Below are 24,406 nucleotides of genomic sequence, written 5' to 3' on the forward strand. Positions count from 1 at the left end.
TTGCATGTCTCTGTTTTCATGAGAAACCACTTTGAAGATATCAATATGTAATACAAGTATTGTTAATTTCCTACCACTTTGTTTGTAATTCTGTATTGTCTGCACTGTTCTGTTGCTATTTTGCAAAAGGTTGTCTGTCTGTTAATGTTTTCCTCCTTTTTTTGTAAAATAAAATTTAAAAAATGTGGATAGCTGGAGATTCAAGGTCTTTTGTCTGTCACCAGAGGACGTGCACCATCCCAGAGCCCTGGAGCAGCCCCCTATGTTTGTCTGTTGCTCTTTCCTTTCTTTCCCACTGAGCAGCTTAACCCAAGCAGGAGATTAGGAACCCACTGCAAGTGTCTGTAAGACTTCTCTATTTTTGGTGGGAGTGTGAATTGGTAAAACCCCTATGAAATGTGCATGGAGAGTCCTCAAAAAATAGTAAAACTAGAGATTCAGTTTAACACAAGTCTTTCCCTTCCTAATATCCTCTCAAAAGAATTAAAATCATCACATCACATGCATTACCATGTTTATAGCAGCATAATTTTATATTAGCTAAATTTTGGAAATAGCCCATATTCTCATCAAGAAAAGAACTGATAAAGAACATATGATACTTACATACAGTAAGTGCTATTCTGGCATAATGAAGGATAAATGAGATATTTTATGTAAATAAGTCTATCATGATATTAAGTAAATGTAAATCAGACCATAATATTAAGTAAAATAAATCAGACACAGATGTTTAAACACTGCATTATTCTCCTACTTTCAAATTTCTATTTTCTATTTTTTTCCAAGTAGGAAGAACTTGTTTAACTGGGAAAAAACATGAAAAAGAGAAGTAAAGGAAAAGAAAACAGTTTTAGAAAGAGAGAATGGAAGAAAAAATGAAAGCAGTACTTTTAAAATAGGGAAGGAGAAAAGTGGTGAAGGTAGGAGAAGAGAATCAGAAAAATGAATTCTGACATCTTACATACAGGCACAAATTCTCCATGATGAATGTGATAATTATATATGTCAAACATGCACTGATTGAAAGTAAAGATTAAAGGAGAGATAACAATTATAAAGACCCAACAGTGTGAAAATGGCCATACGCCCAAAACTGTTATACAGATTTGACACAATCCTGCTCAAAATGCTATTAGCATACTTCTCAGATCTAAAGAATACAGTCCTAAAATTCATTTGGAAACAGAAGAGACCTAGAATATAAATGGTAATCTTGAGCAACAAATGCAAGGTAGGTGGCATCACAACCCCTGACTTGAAATTATACTACAAATCTACTGTGATAAAATCAGCATGGTACTGGCAAAAAATCAGACCTAAAGATCAGTGGAACAGAGTAGAAGATGCACAGACAACTAAAAACACACTGATCCATTTATCTTTGACCAAGGAGTCAAACATGTACACTGGAAGAATGATAGCCTCTTTAATAATTGGTGCTGGAGAAACTGACTCTGTACATGCTGAAGACTAAGACTAGACACAAGTCTATCACCATGCACTGAAGTCAAAATGGAGGAAATATATAAATATTAAAACAGAAAAAACAGAAGCACTAAATCTACTGGAAGAGAAAGTAGGTAAAAATCTTGAAGATATAGTGTAGGCAGAGAGTTCAGGAACAACAACCAAACTGCATGGGAAATACTTCAAATAATCAACAACTAGGATCTCATCTTCTTAAAAAATTTTTACACATCAGAAGAAATCACCAATAGAGTGAAAAGGAAATCCAAAAACTGGGACAAAATTTTAGCCAACTGTCCCTCAGACAATGGACTTCCTTCTATCTAGAATATATAAAAAAATGAAAAAATCAGGCCCCCTAAATTCACAGACTCATTCCAAAAATGCTCATCTATGATGAATTCACTTACAAATGGTAAATCAATATATGAAAAAATGTTCAATATCATTGGTCATTCAAGAAATGCAAATTAAAACAACACTGAGAGTCCATCTCACCCCAGTAACAATGGCTATCATCAAGAAATTTACTAATAATAATTGCTGGTGGGGCTCCGGAGCAGAAGGAACCCTTCTCCACTGTTGCTGGGAATGTACACTCGTATAATCATTGTGGAAATCGGTGTGGATATTCCTCAAAGAAACTAGGATTAGAGGTCCAATTTGACACAGCTCTTTTCCTTCTGAGTATTTTCACATAAAAAATAAAATCATATCACAAACATATATGTGCAACCATGTTTATATCACCACAAATTGTAATAGCTTCGTCTTGGGTACAGCCCACATACCCATCCACTGAGGGATGGATGAAAAAGTGTGGACTTTTTATACAATGGAGTACTAACCACCTATGAAGAAGGATAACCTCAGGTCTTTTATAAGTAAATGGATTCAACTAGAGACCATACTCATACATGAAATAAATCAGGTTGGGTTGTGAAAACATTGTATTGTCTCCCTGGTGTAAGAAGCTGAAAGATTAAATAAGATTCAAAATGTACAACAGATATTGTGAAAGAGAAAGAAATTGTTCAAAAAGAATGAATTGGGATGGGGGAAAGGAGAAAAGGAAGGAAAAATTAATTTATATTTATATATACACACATGCAAGATAGCTAAGACAATTATACTACTAATTCCTTTTAGTTCATTGAAAGGAATGGTTTGTGCTTATATTATTTGATCAATTTTGCATGCCTATATCTTGTAAACTGAGCAACTATTTTGAAGATAGCACTATGCAATATGATAACCATTGTTAATTTCGTATTATTTTGTTTTGGAATTCTGTGTCATTGTTTGTATTGTTTTTTCTCTTTAAAATAAAAAAACAAAGAGAAAATGGAGACTACAATTTTAAGAACACCAATAGAAAGAAGTCACCAGTCAAGACAAGCAATTAAACTGAGGGGAAAGACTGGAAATCAACAAAAACAAAATAATATAACAAGAATAAGCCAATACATAATAGATATAACCATCAAAATAAGTGTTCCCAATTCCCCAATCAAAGAAACAAACTGGCAGAATGGACCAAGAAACAAGATCAAAAAATATAGTGTACACATGAAACACATTTAATTCAAAAAGGAATTCATAGATTGAAAGTTAAAAATGAAAAACAATATTACATATGACTGTAACCCAGAAAAAAGCATAGGTAGCTATTCTATTTGCAGACAAAGTGAGCTTCAAGCGAAGACTGATCAAGAGAGACAAAGTTCACTATATACTTGTTAAGGATAAACTCCAAGAGTAAGGGATAACACTCAAAATATATATGTACCAAATATTGACTCACTGAACCACATAAAACAAATATTTTTTTAGTCAGGATTACTCAAAGCCCCTCTGTGGAGACGACAGATAAAGATGACAGTTGAGCCAGAAGGAGGAGACAGCCTGCAGGCACTTTAGGCCTGCTGGACCACCTGGAAAGATGCGCCTCAGCTCTGGGGCCTCTGCCTCAGAGTATAGACTCCCATTTAGTAGTTGCCTTGGCAGTCAGGGCTTGGCGTGGGCAGGCCTCTTAAGGAAGTCCCTCTTAAGGTGGCCTTCCTTTTGACAACAGTAGTAAATAAACTTAGTCATTGAGCTCTTTTTGGAGCCCAGAAAATTAGACTTAGGGTCTGTTATTTTTGAGGCTGCAGCAAATTGAAAATAACTAGAAGGCTTGGTTTTCTACCTTTTTGACCTTTAAGAATATACACTTCAATGCCCAGCATAGTGGCACACACCTGTTATCCCAGCACTTGGGAGCTGAGGCAGGAGGATCATTGTGAGTTCAAGAGCAGCCTTGGCTACAAAGTGAGCTCAAGGCCAGCGTGAACTGCATAGTGAGACCATGTCTCAAAAAGACAAAACAAAAATACACTTGAAAACTGATTTTTTTGTGGAAATAGCAGCTAATAATGTTGCTTGTCTATCACTAGAGTTCAATGTTTGGTTTAAGAATCAGCGTCATCTGAAAAAAACTTTTTTATTCTTAGATGGATCTGCTTTGAATTATTGAAAGAGACATACGAACACAGGCATTCTCATATGGATCATAATTATACCTTGAACATAAATACAAATTACTTTTAATGTTAAAGTTTGAACATAACACAATTTGATCATTTTTTCCTTTTTTACAGGATGATTTTAGTTGTTAAAAAAAGTGAGTTGCAAGTAGAGCACTTTTTCTGCTGTGCCGTGAAAGAGATCAGCTCTGGAGATAGATAAAAGGACAGTTCACTTAAGGAGAGCAAAGAAGTCTCCAAGACCCTTATGTTGTCTATCTTATCACCTAGGCAATGTATTTTAGTAACAGGACAAGGCTGTGTTTTATTTAAATTTTTGAAATGCACAGGTTAAACATAGTTATCATCTAGCAATAACATTTTACATGTTGATAAAGGCGCATTAGTTAAGGATGACTAGAATCTCTTTTTACCCTTAGTTAGCATATGTAAGGCACAAATGGAACTTATTTTCCTAGCTGCTGAGAAATGTAAATTGTTGTAAGCTGCCTCAGCCTAATTTCTGAAGGGAGGAGTAACAAGTGGTTTTACTGAAAACCTTAGGGAGAATTTTTAGTTTACTAGCAGAGAGAGATAAGTATGATTGATAAGGGGAGATTTTTCTGTGCTTGGGAGCCAGTTTCCACTGAGGAACCATTGTTTATCGCCAGAGAGTAGCCCTGGCCAGGACCCCTCAGTTGTTCTCAGTTTTTATTGGCCCACCCAAGCAGAGGTCAGTCTCCAGAAAGGAATCCAGTATCTCTCTGGTCAACATTTCATCAGCCACTGGCTTTGATGGTGATTCACCAAACAGATGCTGGGGAAACCTGTCCTCTGCTTTAAAGAGCGGCAGCTGCTCTAAGAGCATTTAACTAGCTGGCAGAGTAACCACTGTTTGTTAGAGTTTTACAAGGAATAGATAAAATCCTAAACAAGATTATCTAGCACTTTGTAAGTTTACAGTAAAGGTTTTAAAGTGAACAACTCATTATCAAAATATTTTTCCTATACACACAAACGATAACCAGATCTAGGAGAAGAGGAAAGGGTGGAGATCCTCCCTTAGACTAAATGTGTTTTGGTCCCATAAGTGTGCTGCTTTGGACATAGCTCCCTCTGGGGCCACCCAGAAGTCAGTTCTCGCCACTGTGTCTTAGATTTAGCCTCCCAAGGGACACTTGCCCAGAACACTAACCTGGGACATGACTTTTATGTGTGCTCTGGACAGGCAAAATTTTGATGTCTCATGTGATCCAAAGATGGGGTATGTGTCCCTCCTCTAAAGTCTTTGGTATTAGCAAATTCTCATTTTTTATAAGCTTAACTTATTTGGAACAGGGGCAAGTAGATATAACTAAATTTAAGATGACACAGTAGTGGACCAGCTGTGTGAGGACGAGAAGTACTGCCAATGCAAAATTTAATGGCCTTACTGGTGACTTCAGTGGTCACTTGGGGCTCCTCCAGAGATAAAGTGATCAAAGCCAGAATCCTTGAACCTCATCAGTCTTTGGTCCCAGCAGATCTGCTGTATGCATGACTGATCATTAGTGTCTGCCTGTGGGAACTGGGATGGAAATTGGCTTACTGGCTCTTTGGTGGATAGGACAACCAATGTTCCAGTGTCCCATCATGCAACAGGCCCGGAAGGATCCTGGCAGTTTTTGAGGGTTGGGGCAAGTTAGTAACCCAATGTCCTTCTTCACCATACCTAAAACAGGGTCCTGGTGATGTCTTTTGGTTCGGGGTCCTATGGCCCCTTCTAAAGTTGATCTGAAGAGCCGAGGGAGCTCTGAGTGCTGCAGCTAAATGCTGATATTTGACTTCAAAGCCCAGATTGAGGAGTTTATGTTGTGGGATTGGAGGGCCATGCTCTGTCTTTTAAATTTGGATCTAATATCGGGAGCTGATTGTGAAATAAAATGGTTATTTAGGATTAGGGTAGCCTCTTTTAATTTGAGACGGACTTTGGTGTTTTTTGGAGGGTTTCTGTCAATGAGGCCATATTTTAGCTGGGTTTTGTCAGCCCTCTTGGTAATCTCTGAGAGCTTACCACCACTCCTGGGCAAGTAGAATCTCAAAGTCAAATCTTGGGTCAAAATCAGGTTCTGCCTGCTGATTGGAGGGGAGAAATTTTAAAAAGGGAAATAGACATGCTGCATGCACTCAAACCACAGTGACGACAAGATAGGAATTGTGAGGACAATCGGGCTGTATGGCATTAACAGTCACATGGGAATTGGGTGTGCTTTCTCTTGTTGGAGTGTTATGTCTGGGACTCTGCTATTTTTTGTTGTTACTTTCTCTCTTTTGCTTTGATTTACTTATTCTTCCTTTTTCACTTCTCTTCTTTTTTTTTTTTTTTTTTTTTTGTTTTTGTTTTTGTTTTTCTCTGGTACCAGGAACCGAACTCATGACCTTACGCTTGCCAGGCAGGCGCTTTGCCACTGAGCTAAATCCCCAGCCCCACTTCTCTTCTTAATCGGTTTCTACAATTCTAGTTTTTGTAGCAATGTGATTTTCTTGTTTTCCTGGTTTCTTCTACTTTTTAAATTCTCAAGCTTTTTCCCTGTACTTTTCTTTTTGCCAATCATTTCCCTCTTATCTCTTATTAATCCTCTTTTTTTTTTTTTGCTCTTCCTTATATTACCTAGCTATTTGTCTTCCCTTACCTCTTCTCCACCTTACAGGTGCACAAATACTCAACAATTTCTACCCTGAAGCTTTCTTTAATCCCAAATTACACCATCCTCCTACTGAATCCTGCTACTGTACCCACAAATGTCTTCTCAAAGCCCTAAACACTAACCCTTCACCCCAACTACAAAAACCTCCAACAGAATCTAGCCCTTATCTAATTGCTTTACCTGTTATTAATTCTTCTATCAACATTTCCTCCTGTTATCTTACATGGCTCTTACATCCGTCACTCTTTCTCTTCCCTTCCTTTGTACTTTCACATTGTAGGCTGCCAATGACAATAAAGTATAGACTTTAAAGTGCATTGACAAAGAGTGTAAGTGTTAATGCAAGATTTAACACATTAGCAATGGGGTCATAATTCATATATCATGTAGATCTGATTTAAATTCCATCATCTGATGTTAAATAGTTAATGATTAGTTATTCAAGCTGATTCACAGGACAGTCATGCATATACCATAGGTGATACAAGCCAGGGGAATGTATTAACACATATAAGGGATGTATGATTTGATGTGTTGATCCTGCCACAAGTGGTAGTAATTTCCTCCTCAAAACGTAGTCACAAGATTCAAACTATTTAAAATAATCAGTGAAAGGGGAGAAAACTCTCCCTGGAGAAATAAAGCCATAGACATATCCCTGAAAGGGACAAACTCACTAAAAAATCGTCATATCAACCATAATATTTTCTCACTTTACTTAACTACAACCCTCAGCTATAAAGAGAACATATTCAAGAACATGTGAAAACAAGGCAACAAAAGGCCTTTCAAGTCCTCCCAATTCTCACAGGGAAGATGACAGGTTACCAAAAAAAAAAAAAAAAGACCCACAAAGGTTTCCCAAGTCTCACAGGGTACACCCACAGGATACCAATGGAAAGAAAAACAAATACCAAGTAGCAGAGCCTTACAAATTGATTAAAGCATTTAACAAAAATTATGGTGAGTTTGAAGAGGACATGAACCAAAAGTTTGTGGAATTATCATACAAAATATCCAATGAAGGTATGGGAGAAACAAATAAAAAATTGGAAAAAAATTGGAAAATCCACCTATAACTGTTCAAAATATGAATGATAAATTTACCAAAAATATATATTCAATCAAAAGGTATCAGAGAGAAATACTGGACATTAAAAATAGTGTAAAAATCATGAATTTCAAAATGGAATAAAAAATTCTTTACAGAAATTATAATAGAAACCCTTCCATGTGTGAAGAATGATTTCAAACTACAGCTTAGTTTGGTTTACAGAGCAATCAACTCCAATGGAAACAGTACATCCCCCACAAACATTATAATTAAAATTGCAAGTGTCCAACAAAAAAATTGAATTATAAAATCTGTCAGAGTAAAGCAAAAGAAAGACATATGAAGTTAAATTCATTAGGATTACATAGGAGACTTTTAAACACAACCAATAAAATCCAGAAGATACTGGAGTAAATTATTACAAGCCCTAAAACAAGCGACTTCCAATATAGGTTAACATATTTGGCAAAACTCTTTCAAAACAGATGGAGAAATATTTAGATCTTTGATCCATTTTCATTTTACTTTAGTGTATGGTGGTAGACATGGGTCTAGTGTTAATCTCTGGAATGTGGAAAGCCAGTTTTTCCAGCACCATTTATTAAAGAGGCTATCTTCCGTCCAGTGAAGATTTTTGGCCCCTCTCTATAGGTGGCTGGATGTGTGTGGAGTTGTTTCTGCATCTTCTAATCTGTTCTATTGATCCTCTGCTCTACTTATTTTCATAATTACCATGCTGTTTTTATATCAGTAACACTGTAGTATAAGTTCAATCAGGTATCTCGATGTTCCTGGCCTTCCATTTGTCACTCAGAATTGTTTTTGCTATTCTAGGTCTCTTCTGATTCCAAATGAATTTTAAGATATTTTTTCTCCAATTCTGTAAGTTACATTAATGGTATTTTCATTGTGGTTGCATTAAATCTGTATAATAATTTTGGGAATATGGCCATTTTTATTGTTTGTTCTTCCTATCCAAGGTCAAGGGCTCTCTTTCTATTTTCTGATACCCTCTTCGATCTCCTTTTTTCAGAGTACTATAGTTTTCAATGTAACAATCTTTTACTTCCTTTGTTAGATTAATTAGCAGGTATTTATTTTTTTTCAGTGTTATTGTTAAAGATGTTGTTTCCCTAATTTCTCCCTCAGTGAGTTTATTTGTGTACAAGAATGTTATTGATTTCTGACTGCTGACTTTGTATCCAGCTATGTGACTGAATTTGGTTATTAAATCTATAAGTCTTTTGATAGAGTTTTGGAGGTCTTCTATGTAAAGTGTTGTGTCATCTGCAAATAAAGATAATTTAACTTCTTCCTTTCCCATCTTTATAACTTGTTTCTTTCTCTTGTCTAATTCCTCTGGCTGATGTTTCCAGACCTATATTAAATGGGAGTGGTGATAGCGGATATCCTTGTCTGCTTCCTGATTTTAGAGTGCAAGCTTTCAGTTTTTGACCTTTTAGTATGATGTCTTCTTGCCCCTTTTTATGCTCTATGAGCTTGTATGGAGGTTACTCAGTTCAAGTGAGCCTTTCACCATAATCCCCTATTTGTGGCAACTGTTCAAGCTGGATAATCAGACTAAGAGAATGTATTGGGACTTGTTTCTGAAGCTTCTGTTGCAGATTTCTTCTCATTGAAGATTGATGCTGGTTACTCAATGTATATTCCAGTATCTGTGGGACAGGCTCACGATATATGTAGGTTCCTGTTGGCTGTCAGGCTCATGATATATGTAGGTTCCTGTTGGATGTCAGTCCTGTGTTTGCTGAAAGGAGAAATAAACCTTCCCAGGACTAATCTGGGCAGATTTCCACAAGCCCAGAGAGGGTGCAGAGCACTAGGTGATGTCTCATGGTCCAGAGTACTAGGCAGACTAGGAAGTAATTAACCGTTCCTGCTTAACCAGCCAAAGAACTGGCCTATTGTTTTAGGCAGGGACTGTATCTTGGGCTCTGGTTGAATGCAGTGTGGAGTCTCTGCTGTACCCAGGGTGCTTGGAACACTCCATGTAATCCCTAGTTGCTCAGGGACTGATATTAGATGTTATACAGAGACTCAGGCATGGCTAGAATTGGAGCAGGACAGTCAGATCTCAGTGTAGGATCAAACTAACCCTTGGTGCTTAGTATGGACTCAAACCAGACCAGTGTTAGCTCTGTGTGCTTCATGGATGTCCTATTTTTCATGGGATAAATTGCAGGCTAACAGTGGTTCAGGAGAGTTTAGAGTCCAGATTTGAAGATTCCCAGCACAGGCAGCAGCTGTTTGATTATCACCTCAGGGTCTGAGAGCAAACAGACTGGTGGGAGGAGAGAGCAGCTTTGTGGTCACTTGCCCCTGTTGTGTGCTGGTGAAAATGCTACCAGGACGCAAGTCCTCTGTTTGGAGAGGGAACAATGAGTCAAGGGGACCCACATATCCCAACTCTATATATTCTGCTTAACTCTGCAATGATACTTGGATCCCACCAGCTATTTTGGAATTTCTTCAAATTGTGGCTCCTGTGTTGGGTGTGGGCTGAGATCCCATGGTCAGTCCTGTTGGACTGCTTCACCTCTTTTAAACATACTCCTGTGTATATGTTTTGTTTGATCTACAAGTCTCTTCTTTCAAACAAACTCTTTGCATCAGGTTGTATATTCTTGCCTTTTTCTAATTAATTGTGCATTTAGTTAATCTTCTCTAAGTCTATTTGAAATGGTGCCTCCCCTATTTAACCATGTTGGAACCTCCATTTTTGCAACTTTCTGAAGAACTGCTGAATGTCTTCTTTCATGAGTGCCATTAAAAGTTATGATCAAACCTCAAGTAATGATGCTGCAGGAATCCTCAGTGGAAAGACAATTATCTTAAAACACTATGGTATATCCTTATACATTATGTTCACTGAATTAGACACCAAGCAATTTGAGGCAGGTATGAAAGGACATCTAAAGACACTTATAAATGCTTTCCAGAATTGATTCAGAAAGTGGCAACTATGATGAGATAAGTGTGTTTGGAGTGAGGGGGAGTAGTTTTAGGTGTTAAAAATTTTTAAATTCAAACAGTTATCTTATTTTTCAATCACACCTAAAATGAGGATGTCAACCCTACCAAAAGATAAGAAGTTATAAGGAAGGGTTCTTACACAAAAGGGCCTGATTATAACTACCACAAAAGATATTATTTGGGTCTGACTTTCCAATGCTTTTTGGTCAAAGTGGCTACTGATAATTATTCTTAAATATTTCTCTTTAGCTCCTGTTTGTACAGTTGTCTTTATGATTATTTCATCCAAAATCCTACAGCTCTCAATGATAGGCTTCAGAACAATTCTTATACCTACTACAAAAACCTATTTATATTTCATCACCCAGTTTAAGTCTCAACTCTAAGCTCAACGACCCTACCTCTGATGATCAGCAAAGTGAAAAAGGACCCCAGTGACATTTCCATTCAGCTCGAAACAGTTATGGATGTGACCATTTTGTCCCTGTCATTGCTTTGACTTTACTGATCCATCAGAAAAACATGGTGGCAACAGGGTGAAAATTCTCCACATTCAAACTTCTTTGATAACACACTTCTGCCCCAAACCTACTGGATAGTCATAAAACACTATAATAATAAAGGCTAAAAACAATACAAGATAAAAATGTAAATACAAAAGCCATCTTTTTGTCTCCTAAGCTAAAGGGACAAACAGATTGTACCCAGATCTGGGAAAGCAGTCAAAATTTCCAAATCCGAAGCCAATTTTGACCTTTTCTTTCTCAGTCTGCTGCGTTGCCACGTCCCGTGCAGCTTTCAATGTTCCTGGGGAAAAACAGCAAAAGGATCGAAAAATAAAGACAAGAGACAAAAGGTGGGCCTGGATGGGAGGAAAAGGTACCACCCAAGAATTGTAGAGCATTTATTCATATACTCAGGAGGTTGATGTCAATTTCAGCCTCTCTGCCTAGCAACCAGTTTGCAAGCTGGGACAGCTTGTTTACGTGGCTAGAGGAGCTCCGCGTGTTCTCGGGCGGCTTTGTCTTAGCCCCACACGTGTGACTGATTTTCAGCTTCAGCCACTTCCTACACTGGTCTTGCTTCTGACAACTGAATAGGCCCCAGTTTTAGGCTCCTACGACCCCCCTCACCAAAATAAACCCGAGGTTTTGTTTAAAGTTTGCAGGTAAGCTGATTGCTTTTCTGTCTTTTTTATGGGGACTGATGTCCTTATTATCAAACTATGCTGTATCACCGGGCGTGGTGGCGCATGCCTGTAATCCCAGCACTAGGGAGGCTGAGGCAGGAGGATTGTTGTGAGTTCGAGGCCAGCCTGGGCTACAGAGTGAGCTCAAGTTCAGCCTGAACTGCATAGCGAGACCCTGTCTCAAAAACACAAAAACAAAAACAAAAACAAACTATGCTGTGTCAAATATCTGCCCTACACCTTAAAAACAAAAATTTTCATACATCTCTTTCTAGCACTTGCAAACTGTTTGCCAAATGCTTAATGTATACCTCACTGTTTCCTTAATACTACCAGATACTTCCTACTTTATAGTTCTTAACTTCAAAGAAATATATCTGCTATCCGTCTTGACTCCAGTTCCCCAAGTCATTTTATATTTACTGGACAGAAACAGACACCAAAATCTCCCAACTCAATCATTCTTCCTCAGGGATATTACAATATCCCACACCTTTTGGACAAAACCTCACCACATACCTCTTGTAACTACCCTACCCAGTAAGTTGATCATTTTACTGAACATGTCTTCTCTAAATCTGTACAAAACAGACAGACGCTCTTCAATACCTATACTTCACAGCCTCTTCTCCCTATATCTCACTTCTTGCCTTTTCCAGTAAGAAATTTTTTTCCTTTCAGGCCAACAATTCCATCTGTCCTTACCCACTGATTAGACTTGGACTTCTACCTTCGCCTCTTGATCCCCTAATATCATTGTGGCCCTCCATTACTGCAAGGGCCTCTATAAACTAGCTGCCAAGGAGAGGAGTCTTTGCTTGTTCCTACGAGAACAATGCTGTTTCTCCACCAGTGAGTGAGGAATCCTTTAAGACACAGCAAAAAGGCTCACTGATAAAGCTTCAGAAATAAAAGATAGCAGACAAAGCCAGACTGACTTTGTTTGCTGACAGTGAGGTGGCTGCTCCCTCTCATGGGTTGCTTAATTGTGATCATTTTCATATTAATGTTTACCTCATGTATTTTGCAGCTCCTGCATTAATCCATTTTCCATGGCCATCAACCCTCACACCACATAAATGCTGATGATTCCATAACCCTACCACTGGTAAACACTTTCCCATTTTACCCTTCCCCCAGTGATAACCCCAATCAGTAGAAAGCAACTTTAGGAAGAGATAAACTCAAGGCCTTATTTCTTAGACAAAGAATTCAGAATATGTGGTCCTAACCCACCATAAGAGACTAAAGTTTTCCTTTCTCATTTTCCCATCTGGGGCCCTATGTCCTGTTTATGCCTCAGGCGGAACAACAGTATCCTCCTTTCTAGGTGACAGACTCCAGTGACCTATTCAGCCTCCCTTAACTTTAGAAATCCCATCCAACAATAACAGTCTGGTTTAAAACAAATAAACAAAAAAACTAGTCAAATCCAAGCAGCTGTGCCCCTACAAAACCAAAGGGACTTATGTATCTTCTTACCTGTCAAGAAAAGAAGTCTCTGTTTACTCTTACAGAAAGAGTGCTGCATTTTTTCCAAATCAATAACTGTCTTCTCAAACCAGTGTGTCCTTGAGAAATCCCAAATATGAGGAGAGAATGCAGCACTTCTCTTCCAGGTAGACAGGCCACATAATTTTTGAGAGATAAAAAGCTAACTTAAGAAAGGAGAATTTACTTCAACCTTGACTAGGTAATGCCATTTCAGAGAAATAGAAGTTTAACTTAGAAAAACAGAACTTAGCTCAAACGATTAGGCAACCACTTTGTGCCATTGTGCATTATGGTCACCAGGGATAATAAACCTTCACTTTAAATTTTCCTGTGGGTGATTATCTTGTTGGTTTTATTAGGGATCTTTTTTGACCTAACAGTATACTGTTTATGGAACTATATAGTGTTAGGGCTATAGAATACAGTTTAGAAATTTCCCCCAAATCAAAGGTAGAACAAATGAAATGTTCCACAATCCCACTATGGAAAACATGTCCCCAGGATATGAAATCAGTGTGGTAAAGAGATGTCTGGACTCGTATGTTCACTTCAGCATTATTCATACTAGCCAAGATGTGGGATCAACAAAATTCTGCATCAGTGGATGAATGGATAAAGGTAATATGTATTCACAATGGAATACTATCCATCCCTTTAAAAGATAGAAATTCTGTCATTTGTACCAACAGGATGAACCTGGAGGACATTATTCTGAATGGTACAAGCCAGATACAGAAAGACAAACACTGTATAACCTTATAAATATTTTATGTAAACTCTGAAATAGGGAAACTCATGTGAGGAGACAATAGAATGATGCTTAACTGAGGCTGGACATATGTGGATTGCAGAGATAGATATTGGTTAATGGTTGCATCATTTGAACAAGATGGGGAAAAAGTTCAGGCAAACTACTGCACATCATGGTGACTACCATTCATAATGATAAATTTTAGGATTGAAAATTGCTAAGAAATTGGATATGAACTGTTGTCACCACATAAAGGTACATGTCTGAGTTAAGTCACATTTTAATGATTTTTTTAACCACACCATATACATATGTTTTGAAAAGGATCATATTATATCCAATAAATATATAAAAGGTCTTCTACTTAATTAAAAATTAACAACAACATAAAAATGTTAAGGATGCAGACCTGGAGAAGGTGAGGCATATACAGCTTACTAATGGGTGTCCAAAGTGGTACAGGTATTCTGAAACTAGCTTTGCCTTTTCTTTAACAATATAAACACTGCACTAAATGGTGACACAGCAGTCAAACTCCAGCAAGTTATCCTCAGAAAAAAAAGACTTGGGGTCACCCTAAACGTACTGTTAAGTGCTAAGTAATTTTTATTTGTAGTATTCCAAATTGGAAGGAAATAAAGGTCTTTAAATTTGATATAAATGGTAACCCAAACGAAACTCCTGAAAATTATCTTAAGTGATAAAATTCATACTTAAGGGTGAGATTTTTTTTATTTCCATGTAAGTAAAATTTTTGAAGTAAGAAAAGAAGATAGAAGCAGAAAATAGGTGAGTGATTGCCAGGAGTTATGTAGAAACAAAGTCTCAGTGCGTTGACACTGTGATTTCAGCTAGGAGAAAAAATAACCTGGCAAAAATTGTAAAAGGAGGCCTTGGAAAACTGACAATCCTGGAGAACAGGTTCTTAGCAATCTAAAAGGAAATCTTCATGCTCAGAACTTTACACATGTAAAGATGTAGGAAAACAAAAGAACTTTGTCTTCTAAATCTAGCAACTTTAGTGCAGTTTACTGTAATTTAATACCTAGTTTCTAGGAAAAGTAAAAACATTTCTATATTACTGATTGGAATGTAAACTGATATATCCACTGTAGAAATCAGTATGGAGATGCCTCAAAAAACTAAGAATGCAAATTACATTGACCCAGATATTCACTCTCTAGGTATCTTGTCAAAAAGTTAAAGACATCATACCACAGTAATACCTAAATGCCCATATTTATAGCGGCATAATTCATAATAGCTAAATGTTGAAAGCAACCTATACATCCAAACATAAATAAATTGATAAATAAAATGTACTTTTTATGCACAGTTAATGCTAATTTGATGTAAAGAAGGATAAATTTGAGTCATTTGTAGGAAAACTGATCTGCTTTGAGGCCTTAATCTTAAATGAAATAAGTCAGACACACAAGTTTAAATAGTGCATGTTTTCTGTTGCATAAAAAAAAAATGAATTTTAGAGCAAAATAAAAGATGGATAATAAGAAACAGAGACATTGCTCTTTTCCAAGTAGGAAGGGGACCAAGAGATGCAGGAAAGGGGGAGGGAGAGGAAGTGAGCGGAAAGGAAGTGGATTTAAAGAAAATTAAAATGTATTATGTACGTGTACCAACTTCCCTCAATGAATGTAGTCATGTACTGCAAACATGTAATAATAAAAATAATAATTAATGTATGCAATGGACCCTGTCAGAGCTTCTCTTTATCAGTAGCAATATCTGCACCCTGAGATCAAAGAATCACAGGAACACTGTAATAGGTGCTTTTAATGCTCTGAAAGGAACTTTTGGGTGGGAAAGCCAATTTAAGAAGAACAAAACATTGTCACACCAGCACAGCTGCTTCCTGGAAAGATAAAAGAGTGAAGAAAAAGTAGCAGAGCCTCTGTGATCAATGGAGCACCATCAAGAATACCAACATATACATAATTAGCAAGCCAGAAGAAAGGGTCAAAGACAAAGAAGCAAAACGAATATTTACCAAAATAATGGCTGAATTTTACCCAGACTTTATGCAAAACATAAATACACATACCTAAGAAGATCAGAAAACTCGCTAAAGAATAAACTTAAAGCTACCCACAACATCATCATACTGACAAGAATAAAAGAAAAGAATACCTGGAAATAGGAAAAAAGTGAAATATCATGTACAAGTTATTCACAATAAAAACTAGTTGATTGTCTCATTAGAAGCCAATGAAAGTAAGATGATAACTACAAAATGTTAAATGAAAATGCAACATCAAACACACCTCTCCTTGAAGAAGGAATAGAAATTAAAATATTCCTTGATACAATAGAAATTTTTTTTAAAAAGATGACAGTATAGAGGGATAGGGAACAAAACAAACATAAGGTGCATACAAATAAATAGCAAAGTGGCAGTTATAAATGTTCTTAAAATAACTTTAATTGTGTCTGAATTTAACACTACAATATCTAGTAATACATTAGCCAAATGGATATAAAATTAACAAAAAAATGCTCTCACAAATTCCATATCACCTGTGTTTACTGCAACAAAGAAACATTAAACAGTGTAAGTCAACTATGCCATCTACAAGATATACCTTTTAGAAACAAAGACACAATAAATTGAAGTAACAGATTGGAAAATTATATGGTAAAAAAGGAAATGTAAGAAAGTTAAGCAGCTATACTAAGATCAGATAAAAAAATAGCATTTAAAATGTACCCAGCAATAAATAAGTACATTTTGTAATGAATGAAATATTAATCCATCAGGAAGACATAACAATAATAAAAAGGCACAGTCTAAAAAGTCTCATAATACCTAATCGATTTAACAAAATTGAGGAACAGAAAGAAAATTATACAAGGGTACTTGGAAATGTCAAAATACAAAACAAAGCAACTAAACAGAAGATTCTCAATTATAGAGAAGGCATGAACAACACCATAAGCCAATTAGATAGACATCAGTTGAGTACATCACCCAACATATGCAGAATATGCCCTCTTTTCAAAAACAGCACTTGGAAACTTTCCCAAAATACCGCATAACCCAAACCATACAGGTCTCAAAATTTACATAAGAAAATGTACAAAATATGTTTTTGACCAAAATAGAATTAAATTATACATTTATAGAAGAAGGAAATTTGGAGCATTCACTAATAAAGGAAACAAACCCAAATTCCTAAATAACCAGGAGTCTAAGGGAACAAAATCACAGAGAATTTTTTTAAATGAAGGTGAGTTAAGATAAAAATCCAGCACTTAAACATTAAGGGGAATATATGTAGCTCTGTTTCCATATATTAGAGATCACGAAGCAACAACCTAACCTCTCAGTAGAGGAAACAAAAGAAAGAAAAACTAACCCCAAATGAATTAGAAGGAAAGGAATAATAAACATTAGGAAGGATGTAAATAAAACAGAGAATGTAAAAGCAACAGATAACATAAATGCAACCCAAAGTTGGTTCTTTGAATAGAATGAAAGCATTCTGAAACCTTTCTTTTGATTGACCAAGATGATAAAAAACAAAGAAAGAAGAAAGATCTAGAGTGAAGAGGGAGATATCACCAGTGACTTTACACAAAAGAAAATTACAACTAGGAGGGAATAGTATGAATACCTGTATGCCACCATGTATAAAACTTAAGTGAAGGCTGGGGATTTAGCTCAGCAGCACAATGCCTGCCTGGCAAGTGCAAGGTCATGAGTTCGATTCCTGGTACCAGAGAAAAACCAAAACCAAAAAAAAAAAAAAAAGAAAAAACTTATGTGAAATGGAAAATTTCCTAGAAAGGCAATAAACACTGAGCATGAATCAAGAAAAACTGAAAATATGAATGAACTTGTTATGAGGAAACAAATTACACTAATGATGTGCAAGTTTCCCATGAGAACAGGAGTCTTGAGCTAGGTGCAATCACTACTGAATTCTAAAACACACTTAAAGAAGAAGTTAAATATGCTCTGGGAAAGCTTCATAAAGCCCAGGATAGTCCCATCTCATGCTATGAGGATAGTACTAGGTTGATTCCTCAAATAACACAATATACGAAAAGGAAACTTTACATCAGTATCTCTTATGGCTATAGGCACAAACCCTCACCAAAACCTAACATGTGATTACAGTGACACATACAAAGGCTTGATCATCAAGACCAAATAAGATTTATCCAGGTTAGTTTAACATATGAAAATAAGTGAATAGAATTATACGAATGAAGAACAAATACCACCTGTCCATATCACCTGATGCAGAAAAAGCATTAAAAAATATACCTGACACCTTTTCTTTTAAAAGTTCCTCAGAAAGTACAAGGAAATGAATTTCTTCAATTTGATAAAAGTTATTTGTAGTGAAGACTATATTTCAATGGTGAAAAATTGAAAACTTTTCCCTAAGTTCAAACAAAAGAAAACAGACAAGTATGTTTGCTCTCATATTATTTCACATTATCTTGGTTAATCTCTCAGGAGGAGTCAGAGAAGGAAAACAAATAAGAAAAATACAGGCAACAGAGATGAGGTAAAATTGTCTCTGTTTGACACTATATAACACTAGGTAAAGCAAAACCAAAACTGGACATAGCAAAATACAGTATCGAATTTCAAGACCACTACAGAGCCATAGTAATGAAAACAACATGTTGCAGCATGAAAACAGATGCACAGATCAATGGAACAGGATAGAGATCTCAGAAATAAAACCTTTCATCTAGAGCCAACTGATTCTCCACAAAGCACCACAAACACAATGGATAAAGGACAGTGTAAGTTGCTCACTAAACTGGATATCCATATGCAGAAGGCTTGAATTTACCTCTGTCTCCCATTCTGCACACACACAAAAAATCAATTCAAAACAGATCAAAGATTTAAATGTAAGACCTGAAATGATGAAATTATTTGGAGAAAATGTGGAGAAAATATCTGATCTTTTGGATATAACCCCCAAACCACAGAAAACAGAAGCAAAACTCCTTAAATGGCACTACAGTAAACTAAAAAGCTTCTTTACAGAAAAGGAAACTCCCAACAGAGTAAAGGGCTAACCTACAGAATGAGAAAAACATGTGCCAACTCTTCATCTACAAAGCAATTAATATGCAAAATCTATGAGTTAGCTAAAATTACTTAAAAAATTGTCCAATTCAGACACTGGCAAATAATCTGATAGACACTTCTCAGAAGAAATATAAATGATATCTTATGATTCGCTATCAGGAAAATACAAATCAATACTACAAGGAAATATTATTTCACCCCATAGAATGGCTCTTATCTAAAAGTAAAATGGCAAACTCTGACAAGGATGTAAAGAAAAAGGAACACTGTTGTTAGGAACATAATCTAGTACAGTCATTATAGAGAACAGTTTGGAGGTTCCTAACAAAAATGGAAAATATACCTATCATACAATCTAGCTATCTTAGGGCCGGGGATGTAGTTCAGCGGCACAAGTGCCTGCCTGGCAAGTGCAGGGTCCTGAGTTACATTCCCAGTACCAAAACAAAACAAAACAAACAAACAAAAATCTAGCTATCTTATTTCTTTATTTCCAGAAGAAATGAAATCAGCATACCAAAGACTCCTTAAAGGTCAGCATTTACTATACTACTACTTATATGAGGTATGGAATCAGATGAAAGAAGCCAAACATAAGAAGGTAAATACTGCATATTCTCTCGCATTTGTGCAAGCCAATAACAAAACTCAAGCTGAATGTAGAATAGTGAATGCAAGAAGATGGGAAGGGTAGGGGGAATGAATAAAAGAAGGTTCGATTTCAAGAGTGCATACTGTTTGCACATACTAAAATATCACAATTAACAGATAAGAATCGACATTGTAAAAACAAGTAAAGTAACAACTTTCAAGAAAGTAACAAATAGAAAATCAATATGCAAAGAAGTGAATGTATCCACTCACTGGCAATGAGCAATCTAAAAATGAAAATAGGAATAGTATTCTGTGCAAAATTGCATAAAAATAATTCACCAAGAAAGAGTGAATCTAGTAATACAAATATAAGGCTCATACATTAAAATGACATATTTTAAAGGAAATTTAATAAAATTTTAGTTATTGGGAGCACATGATATAGTCATGGACTCGAAAGAATGAGTAATACATTTTAAAGTGATCTTCAGATTCAGCAGAATCCCTATCAAAATCCTTTTGATTTTGGCAGAAATGAACAGATTGTCCTAAAATTCATACCGAACTGTAATAGCTGTAAGAGTCTTGATAAAGAACAGCAGTGTTACAGGACTCATGACTCCTAACTTCCAAATTTACCACAAAGTAGAGTATTCAGAACAGTGTAGTATTGGCTTAAGAATAAGAATACAGTTATAATACATTTCTTTTATTCATTGAAAAGATAGTTTAGTCCTTCTATTTGTTTTTTCTTTGTAAGAGAGATCTTGTTATTGTTTAAGATTTCTACTATGAATGGCATTCTGGCAATTCTTATAAGATCACAATACACAGTATATTAACCATCCTTGTTTTTTTATTATTTTGTCATAAAATTTGGTTTTATTTTTTCATAAATGAGTGTTTTCATATTTCTGTTTTTTATATTTATTTTTATAATATTAAAATAGAAAAATTAAAAAAGAATTAAAGGTCCACAAATAAACTATTACATTTAGAATTATTGACATTGAGCAACATTACTGAGAGCATTAAATGGGGAAATAAGGGTCAAATTTTTAACAAATTATTTTAACAAATTATTTGGAGGCAAGTGACCATCCACATATTAAACACCTACTTACTACTGTACATGAAAATTGACTCAATGTGTATAGTAGACCTAAATGTGAACAATGAAATGGTAGTACTCAGACAAGCAAGTAAATGAGTACATCATTGTAGCCCTTTGTTAGTTAGCATTTTCTTAGATATGACCTCAAAGGCACAAGCAACAAGAGAAAAGTGATAATTAGACCTTCATAACTGATGATTTTGTTCTGGAAAACAACATCAAAATAAACGGGGAAAAGTCAGAGAAGTATTTGAAAATCATGCCTCTAACGAGGGCATTACATCAAGAATACTTTTTTTAGAAAACCATTTACAGGGAGATAAAAAGATTTTATGCATGTATGAAAGTATCACATGAAAACTCAATATTGGGTAAATATTTCATTTTTTGTGTGCAGTAATAAAAAACATGTTTGAAATGGTTAGCTCAACAGTAGAATGTTTTCCCTGTGTTGTGAGTCCTTGGGTTCAATCGCTAGCACTGGAAAAAATAAGAATAGAAACATGTTAAAGTGGAAGAGAAAACCCCGTTCTGATTCCAAAAGGACAGACTATTTATCAAAATTCTACTTGTGGAAGCAGGAAATTGGATGCAATTTAATGTATCCATCATTGGGAAAATGGTTAAAGACTTAAACTGCGGAATATCCTGCTGCAGTTAGAAGCAGTGAACTAAGTATGTATAGAATAGAACAGATACATCTCAAAAAGTCAGTGTTGACTGAAAGAAGTAAAACTCTAAATAAAGGTGGTGATGCAACATGACATAAGAAACATGCATGTTACACTTTCTAAGAATGCACCTATACTCAAGGAAATACAAGAATATCTGACACCTTAGAGAGGGTGCATGGCAGGTATAGGGTCATGGATGATGAATGAGAGGGAGGAAGAGGCACAAAAGAGGAAATAAGAATAAACAAAGAAAAGGAACTGTCATGAGAGTATGCCATGAACTGAGAAGAATGTGAATTGCAATCCTACACACCTGAGGTCCAACTAATTAAAGTATGGATTTCCCAGAGCTGAGGGAAGAAGCATAATGAAAAGGGTAACCACTGAAATTAATAATGATGATCAATCTCTTCCAGTCAAGACCTTGCAAATGTCAGTTGAATGAAACTCTATGGGCCCATGGAAAGCAATGATAGATGTCATTCAAACTTGTTTCTCCACTGTGACTCTGATGAAGAACTTCAGGATACACAGAGGTACAGTAAAATTGCATTAGCTCTCCAGCTTCCTGGATAAATCCAGTAACAAAAGCTCTTAGGATGAATACATCTGAATTTGCACAGCAGTTTAATATAGAAAAACGTTGTGATACAAGCAGAAAGGAGAAAGAGAGACCCTACCCAGTCCTGTGGAGGAAAACACAGTATTTCTCATTGGCTTTCCCTTGTTCTTAATGAACAAGCAAACACGTAAACAAATCAGTAAACCTGAAGCAGTTACATTTGCTGCTATGGAACAAAAATAAAAACAGAAACAAAAACTTTCTCCAGGTGAGTAATATTTTTCAGAACAAGAGTCAAAACAACACTGGGAGAAATGTTGTTGACATGAGCAAATAGTTGCTAAAATATAAATCAGCGGGAGAGTCCAAGCTACAAATTGTAGATGTTGCAAGTATATTAAGAGAGACATTACAGCAAGATCTCTAGAGGTTATATAATTACTAGTATCCACACTCACATTTATTTATTTATTTATTTTGGTTCTTTTGTTTTTTTTTCCGGTACTGGGAGTTGAACTAATGACCTTGCGCTTCCCAGGCAGGCACTGTGCCACTGAGCTAAATCCCCAGCCCCACAGTCACATTTAAAATAAGGCTCCACACATCACTTTAGTTAATGCATATACTTCTATGGCAGCCAAAGGATAATCTAATTACTATGATAGAACATTTACAAACACCATATGAGAAAGTAGCATATACATTTTAAAGTTAATTTTTAAAACCTGAGCTCTGGAGTTACACAAAACTGAATCAAATTAAATCTCAAGGATAGCATAAAGCTATTTTAAAATGATAATTATTTCTATAAAAATTTAAGATTTCCAGAACTGCACAAGTGGGGAATATATTTTTTAAATGATCTAGATGTTTAGAGGGGCCTATCCTGCACATATGACTTTATGAAGTACTCTTTTGTATCTGGAAAGCTTAAATAAATCCCCACCTGCAAATTCAACTAACACCAACTCATCTTGTTTTATTAAACTAAACTAAAAGTTCAGGAATTTTTAAAAATTCCTTTTTGGTGGATTTTCCTCCTTTAGATGGCAATGGCTTCTAATGCTTCCAGTCAATCTTCTCTAGTCCCCTTTTAACAAACATTGCATGTCATATAATACTTGATTATTATATATGTTCAGTTGCCTAAGATGAATGAGAACCAAAAGAAAATCTCATGAATTCCTTACTTATGAAAGGGACAAAGATACTATACTAGTACCTTAAACTATAATGTGTAAGAAGCTGAGTTAAACGGAGGGCAATACAACACAGTGTGGCAAATAAGACAGTGATAACTACTGGATTTTATGGAAAAACATGAATGATACTTGGAAAGAGGGTGAAGGGAGGTCACACATACCTCTCTGGAGGACATACTGTTTAAGCAAAAATCAAAAAAAGCATGCCAGAAATAGGGAAGGAAAGAATAACATACATGGTGTCATCCTCTCTAATTTTTGTGCTCAATGCTTTAATATCCTTCAGTGATTAAGATTGAAAAGAATATATGTAGAACATTATAACAGAAGGCTAGTAACTTCAAAGTTTTAACATTTCATGGATACTTAACCAGTACCAGAAGACCACATACAGTTTATTTCATAGCCCATTGAATGATATCATACTGACCATCACTGATTTTTAGAATAGCCCTTCTGGAAAAACCTTCCATTTTTGGTTGTGCTAAGAAGCTATAATAGGTCCAAGATCCCTGGAACAACCACCAATTGCCTCCTTCATAGTCTATGAAAATACATTTTGGGTAAAGAATGGAAATTATAATATGTTCATTTATTTCATTTTTCATTTTAAAGAGACAAAATAACAGCAATGAAGACAAAAACAAAACGCAAACAATAAAAACAATACAAGGAGGCACAGAGAGGCCCAGGGAACGGGCGGGGCAAGCAGGCCCTCGGAGCCGGCCGAGCAGGCTCCCCCAGTCCCCCGCGCCTTGCGCCCAGGCAGCGAGTTCTCCGGGAGCGGCAGGGCTCCTGGGACCGAAGGTGGGCTGGACGCATACCACCACGATTCCCAGCTGAAAAGCACGCACAGAGCCAGGTAGGCCCCATCCAATCCCGGAGGCCAGGACCCGAGAACAAAGACCCCATGGACATTACAGACTGAGTCGCTGTGGCGGCAGAGAGGAGATCGGGACTGAACGGCCCAGGGTCTTCTCTGGCTGGGGGCTGGGCGAGCAAGCTGTCTGAGCCAGGCAAGCAGACTCTCTGAGCCCCACGCA

The sequence above is a fragment of the Chinchilla lanigera genome, unplaced genomic scaffold (genome assembly GCF_000276665.1).
Source record: "Chinchilla lanigera isolate Chin_1 unplaced genomic scaffold, ChiLan1.0 scaffold00074, whole genome shotgun sequence".
NCBI lineage: Eukaryota > Metazoa > Chordata > Mammalia > Rodentia > Chinchillidae > Chinchilla > Chinchilla lanigera.